Source organism: Amblyomma mixtum, chromosome 10 (assembly GCF_055824585.1).
Source record: "Amblyomma mixtum isolate Tamu chromosome 10, ASM5582458v1, whole genome shotgun sequence".
In the NCBI taxonomy this organism is placed as follows: Eukaryota; Metazoa; Arthropoda; class Arachnida; order Ixodida; family Ixodidae; genus Amblyomma; species Amblyomma mixtum.
In genome coordinates this window covers 186,895,482-186,902,626 of record NC_143021.1, presented here as the reverse complement: position 1 = coordinate 186,902,626, position 7,145 = coordinate 186,895,482, and the positions used below count along the sequence as shown (strand labels likewise).

At 47.1% G+C, this 7,145-nt stretch overlaps 1 pseudogene; it reads left to right on the top strand.

Annotated features, from left to right (window-relative positions):
* On the top strand, positions 1-969 carry LOC149327971 (uncharacterized; annotated as a pseudogene).
* The last annotated feature ends 6,176 nt before the right edge of the window (positions 970-7,145 follow it).

Here is a 7,145-nt window from a genome sequence, read left to right as displayed (position 1 = left end):
ATGTGTGCAGGATCTGTGCACAAAAATTTTTGGAAGACTCTATTGCAGTTTTTGAAAACATAGAAGTTCTAGGCTGCGCACGGCAGCCTCTTTGCATCCGTGGCTTCTGCCAAACTATGAGGGCTGTGCTGCTGTTATGGAACCACCTGGACTCTCGCTAGGGTTTGACATACCTCCTTACCAGACACCTGAACCAGGATGTGCTTGAAAACACTTTTTCAGTTGTTAGGTCAAAATCAGGATCAAACAGCAACTCGTCCTGCCGCCAGTTTCAAGCAGCATTCAGACATCTTTTCGTCAGCAACCTCTTCAAACTGTCGGAAAGCAGCAACTATGCTGAAGACATGTCTAGCCTTCTAGCCACTCTCCCAGTTTGTTTTACTAAATCTGTTCCTTCTCTTTGCACAGCTACCACATCTTTGCCAGTCGCAGTTGAAGTTTTGCCTTGTCCATCTGCAATGGCAGAGAACAACATTGTCTAATTTGCTGGGTGGTTCGCCTACAAATTTTTGAATGACCACAGATGTGTTATAGGGTCGCATACATGTGAACTGAGGCTAGAAAACGCCACGTTTGCCGATCAGAGCCAAGTTCTCTTGTACCTAAGTGTTAAAAATCCTGGAGAAGGTTACTTTGGAAGCCTATCGGTTCGTGCACCTTCCTTTGTAGCTTTCATCAATGCTTGCGAGCAGCTTTTCGTTGCATCTACCTCCAGTGTTATAGGAAAAGAACAAGTAGGGCATGATCTGTGCGTGTTGCTTCAAGCCAAGGTAGAAAAATCGCTGACTGTGTGTGGGGATGACGTTTATGATAGTTTGTTTGCCCTGTTCATCACGGTGAGGCTGCATTGGCTTGCACGCAGCAAAAATCTTCAACTGCACAGTAAAACTACTAAACGGAAAGCTACGAAGCAGGCACTGAGGTTGAGCAAATGAAAACTATGCAATTCCGGAGTTAGTGGTAGTGTTTTGTGAAGTTGCAGGCTGTTTTGCAGCTTGTGCAAAGTAGCATCTTTCATCCTTCATTCCACTATGTCACTCTTTTAGGGTACTTTTATGCTATTTGCAGCCTGTTCAAGTGTCCCCTATGTGCTTGCGGAATATTGTCAGATAAACCTCCCTAAAGATAAAGCGAATGGCGGCCAAAGGAGACCTTCTAGGCAATGGATTAACCTAGTTTGATGGCGTTGGGGTTAATTTTTCCACCTGCGCGCCCCCTGTAGTTTCGTGCTCGCAGGTATATTGAAATGAACCATTGTCATCATAACTACTACTCAGCACCACTGGCTACCAAGCCACCTTTAAGGCTTGTTGCATCTTGGGAGCTTTTAGTAGGGTCAACGAAGAGCAGAACAGCGCTGGACCTTTATTTGGCTATGTTGTCGCATACAGTACACTGATTACATGCTGTACTGCCACGTGAATGTCCTTGAACCTCACTGTAAGCTGTACTTCGTGTGTGCTTTTGTTGGAGCAGAATTACTTTAAACTGATCCCGCTAACGACTACAAGTAGCTCAGGAGGTTGTACGCAGGCTTAATGTATGGTATGCTCTTGCGTTGAGCAGGTTTGTTGATGCTAAAGCTAGCTTTAACATTGTCCTGCAGATGTAAACACAGCTCTTATTATCTTTCAGCTGAAGAAATGAAATGTGAAAAGTAATCCGAGTGTTCTGCATGGTCTATGTGTCGATGCGCCTACTTATGTCATGTCATGTTTGCCTCAATTGAAGTTGTCGTAGCATTGTTTTCTATACTTTTCAATTTCCTACCTGGCAACGTTTGTGGAACTTCAGGGCTTTTCCTATCCGCACTATTACCATTGAGATCAATAGCCAGTTTAAAAAAAAACTACTACTTGAGCTGACTGTGACGTGCATTTTTTATTGCTGTGCTTTATCACTGCATTGGTTTGGTTGCTGTAATAAACCATGAATATGAAAACTATACTTGCCGCACACTGTATTCCAAACTGTGCACTTGAGCCTGTGCTTTGTGCAATATACCTTGATGTAGTCAAAAGTACTAGCACCAGTATTTCCGCCAAGGTTTCCACTACGAATCATGCATGCTTAGCCAGCGTATGAAAGTGTTGCTGCCTATGTATGCTGCCTCCTTTGCCAGTCATTTTCATTGGGTTCCCAATTGCACATTAACAAGGCCACAACTAGCAGGAACTCGAGCACATTTGACTGGCAAAGGCTAGTGCGCGCTGAAAGGCAACCTTCAAGAGGTACCGGCTCGAAAATGCGGGTTCTAAAAAACAGAGTGGTTGAGTAGAGTGGTTTGTTGGGCGAGTTGGTTTACCATATTGAAATAAACCTGCGCTCTATAAAACAGACCACTTTACAATTCGCGTCATAAGCATACGTATGCGTGACGTCATTCAACGTCACTCATACGTAGGCTGCCCCCCAGAATAGGGGCGCTGGGGTGCCCCATGAGCCGCCATTTTATTGCGAAAGCAATACTACTTGCACTTTCACGCCTTTGCCGTGCCGCGGCGGTGGCCACCATCGTGCCGCGGCGCTGACCACCATTGACCTTTGCGAAAGCAATACTACTTGCACTTTCACGCCTTTGCCGTGCCGCGGCGGTGACCACCATTGACCTTCATTTGACCTTGATTGTATTAGATTGAATTAGATTCCATTAGATTGTATTAGATTAGATTGGATTGGATTTGACTGGATTGGATTGGACTGGACTGGACTGGACTGGATTGGATTGGGTTGGATTGGATTAGATTAGATTAGATTAGATTAGATTGAATTGGATTGAATTGAATTGGACCACAAGCACCACCACCAGCTGCACTACCAGCTGTACCATGGCGTAGGTACGGATATTGCTTTCGCAATTACCGGGCTTAACCAAGCTAAGCCACAGCGAATTTTGTTTGTACCAGTTGGGCGACTATGGAGCCTTCGCTACCATGGTATATCTACCTTTGGTGGGATGCAGGCGACGAGCTGCGATCGGACGTTGCGACGCCGTTCGCAACGGCGCGCCGCAGTGCATCGCACTCGCTTTTCGCACATGTGTCACCGGCTTCGCGGGGCAGTGTGGCAGTGGCGACGATGGGATTTAACATTGGCTAAACCCAACGTTTCTAGATAAGGAGGGTCGGAAATCTTGCTCCAGGAATGCGACCCTGTTTTGTCGCCACTTTAATCTCAGAGACGCGAGCACCATGTCTATGGCGGTGACAGTATCACGTTAGTTTTCGTTTTCTCCTCGCGTCCGTGACACGCGATCAGTTTTCTGTGTAAAGGCGCGCCGCTACGATCGACGTCGCGACGTCCGATCGCAGCTCGTCGCCTGCGTCCAACCTGCTGGAAGTCAACAGAAAGTTTTAGCAGAGCGGGTTTACTATCCGCTCTGCTCGCAGTTCCCAGCGGAGCTACAGCAGAGAGTCGCGCAAGAGTTGAGTTTTAGCGCCGCGTCTTCCCCGTCCGCTCAAGCAAGGTAAGCGAGGAGTCCTGTTGCACCCCCTAGTGATCGTAATTAGAACTACCAAAAAATGGTTGTAAGCAAGACTGTCTAATTTATGAGTGAATAAATTAATTATAGTTGATTACGTTTACAGTCTATTTTTCGCAACAGCAATGGTTTGGTTTTAGCAGCGCTGTTTTCGTATTACGAAAAATGGGGAAGTTTGCCATTGCGAGAGCCAAGTCAAGACCACGCAAGCCATTCCTCGGAGCGCCTTGTCGTGAGCGTGTGCGATCGTTGGGTGCGCCTGCGGGCATCGTGTTTGAGTTTTCCTAGAGTTTGGGTCGCTGGTTATCCGACACCGCCTGGTCGCTATGCCGAAAAGCATTCTACAAGACCCGCTCCTACTCTCACAGTTGAAGTGTTCCGAAATAGAGGACTTGTTATCTCTAGAAGTGTTCGGAAAAAATCACCGTGACCTGCTTTCCGTGCACGGGTTCATGAACATCGATAGGATGGACAGTGGGGTGCGTTTAGATTCGAGAAAGACGATATACACAGGCTGCAGCGGGCGTTGCTAATGCCCGATGCGCTGGCCACTCCGCAAAGGGTGACAGTGCCCGGGGATGAGGCCCTCTGCGTCACCTTACGTCGGCTCGCGTATCCCAACCGCCTCCGCGACCTCGAAGGCTTTTTCTGGAGGCACAGTTCGACCCTATCGTCTGTAACACACACCGTTCTTCAGCACCTGGAAGAGAAGTTCTTCCATCTCCTGGATGATGGCAACCATCATTCTTGGCCAAACATTGACACATTGGAGAGGTTTTCGCAGGTAAGGAGATGCAGCTAAATTGCGCAAATGAAAATTGCTTACGCAAGCGCCCTACTGTTTTCAGGCCACTCACGCCAAAAAAGTCCCGCTGAAGAATAGTTGCGGGTTTATCGACGGTACGGCACAGCCAATTTGCCGGCCGAAAGACCAATAGATCTATTTCAGTGGGCACAACCGCGTCCATGCTCTCAAATGCCAGGCAATCATGTGCCCGAATGGAATCCCCTGCCATTTACTTGTATCCAGGCAGCAAACATGACGCCGGTGAGTGAACACGTCCGCGCTAAAAGCCCCAACGGGCACACACTGTGTAACAAGCTGCTCCTAAGCCCGCAGCTTGGAGACCGGCTTTTTCTGTGCTAATTGTAAGGCTTAATTTCTTTTTATACCGTTCCAGGTAAATTCGGGAAGAGCGATGTGTACACAAAGTTGAAGAGCCTAGTCAAAGGTCAAAGCTATTGCATATATGGAGCCCCAGCCTACCCACTGAGGCCACTCCTGATGAAGCCTTATGGTGGTGCCCATATAACACCACAACAGATAGCTTTCAACAATGCCATGAGCACCGTGAGACAGGCAGTTGCGTGGGGGTTCGGGAAGATTGTTGGAGTGTTTCCCTTTTGTGACTTCAAAAATAACCAAAAGATCCACCGCCAAAATGTGTCAAGGTTCTTCTAAGGAAGTGCTCTCTCCTTGCCAACTGCCACACGTTTGTACACTGCCCATGTTTCACAGTACTTCGGCGTCGACCCCCATCACTTGAAGTGTACCTAGCCCCTCGCTAATGCCACACTTCAGCATATAAATTGGGTGCCATTTGTCTGTTATACTTCTGTTTACAAGGTTCCCGCTGCGCCGGGCCCCTTGAGCTATAGTCGGATACAACTCAAGTACGAAGTGGCTTTCGACCGAATGGTGTCGACCGATTCTCGTGAATCCGCTAGCCTCACAATGCAAGGAGGGGACTATGCCGTTTCATCTCCCACTCCGCGCATTGCCGTGAGAATCGGCCGAAGGGGGTCGTTTAAGGGGAAAAGCTGCTTCGTTCTTGAGTCGTCTCGAACTATAGTCGTAAAAACAGCACGGAAGAGATCACATTGTTTTAACCAGTGTACTTATACGTGTCTGCAAGCTAGAGGCCCGTGTACTGTGCGGTGTCAGTGCACATTCAAGAACCCCACGTGGTCGAAATTTTCCGCCGCTCTCTAACATTGCATACATCGTAGCTTGAGTTGCTTTGCGACGTTAAACCCTACAAACCACAACCACATCATTGCTACTTGCAAGCAGTAAATGAACATTCCGTCAAGATTTACTGTGATTGATGGCCTGCATATATTACAGGTGCTCTTGATACCTACACAAAACATGGGTATGACCATCCACTCATTTTTGCTATTTATTATTCAAGCCCCTGAGGTGCTCTTTTCTTGCAAAAGTTGCTCAAGCCGGTCCAGGCGGGCAAGCAGACAACTATGCTCCTCTTTCCGGCGTTGCATATCAAGGCGGTGCCTCTCTTCTTCAAGAGCCAATTTCCTCACGTCGAGGCCTAGCCGCTGTCTTGCTAGCGCAAGTTCTGCACTCCTCAGCTGATATTCGTAGTTCCCACGGCGGACCAGGAGCTCCAAACCCATTTCTTGTAGCCCTCGGACACCTGCTGGGATAACAAAAGAAAAAATCTTAGTAATGTTTAAAAACACATCAGGATGACGTCACACAACATAATTTAGTTCTCAAAAGTCCTGTGTGACTTGTAATCTACTCGCCTTCTCCAACTAAAGGATGCATGTACAACAGGGAACTGTAAACACGCCAAAAACAAAAAATTGCATACATGCCTGTGTACACCACCCCTTGGGCTGTATACTTTTGACGGGGGGTGTACATCCTTTTTCAAAGTGCAGTGTGGATGTTTATGCATAGGGTTTGGACATCAACTTTAAGTTACAAAAATTCTTACTTTTTTAGCTTATATTTCAGAAGACAACTTTTTTTTTCAGCGGATATTATATACCCTACTAGTGAATTACTGACTTTTTTCGTTGATTTAATGTGCAACCTTGTCCGCTCAAAACTCACTTGTAGTCTATCTCGGCGTTCATCATCATCAGTCTGACTACGCCCACTGCAGGACAAAGTACTCTCCCGTGTCCCCACAATTAGCCCTGTCCTTCGCCAGTTGCAGCCACCGTATCCCCGCAAACTTCTTAATCTCATCCGCCCACCTAACTTTCTGCCGCACCCTGCTACGTTTTCCTTCTCTTGGAATCCACCCCGTTACACTTAAGGACCAGTGGTTATCTGCCTTCGCATTACATGCCCTGCCCAAGCCCACTTCTTCCTCTTGATTTATACTAGGATATCATTAACCAGCGTTTGTTCTCACCCACTGCGCCCGCTTCCGATCGCTTAACGTTACAGCTATCATGCGTTGTCCTTAACTTAATCGAAACCCTCTTTGTTAGCCTCCACGTTTCTGCCCCATAGGTGAGTGTCGTTAAGATACAGCTGTTGAATACTATTCTCTTGAGGGATATTGGTAAACTGTCATTCATGATCTGAGAAAACCTCTTATCCTGTCCTTATCTTATCCTTCTAGTAATTTCCGTCTCATGATCCGGATCTGCGCTCACTACCTGCCCTAAGTAGACATATTTTCTTACTACTTCCAGCACCACGCTACCAACTGCGAACTGCTGTTCCCTTGCTAGCTTGTTGAACATTACTTTGGTTTTTCAGCATGTTAATTTTAGCCCCACCGTTCTGCTCTGCCTGTCTAACTCTTTGATCATACTTTGCAGTTCATGTCCTCAGTGGCTTAGAAAGGCAATGTCATCAGCGAATCGCAAATTACTCAGGTATTCTCCATTGACTCTTATC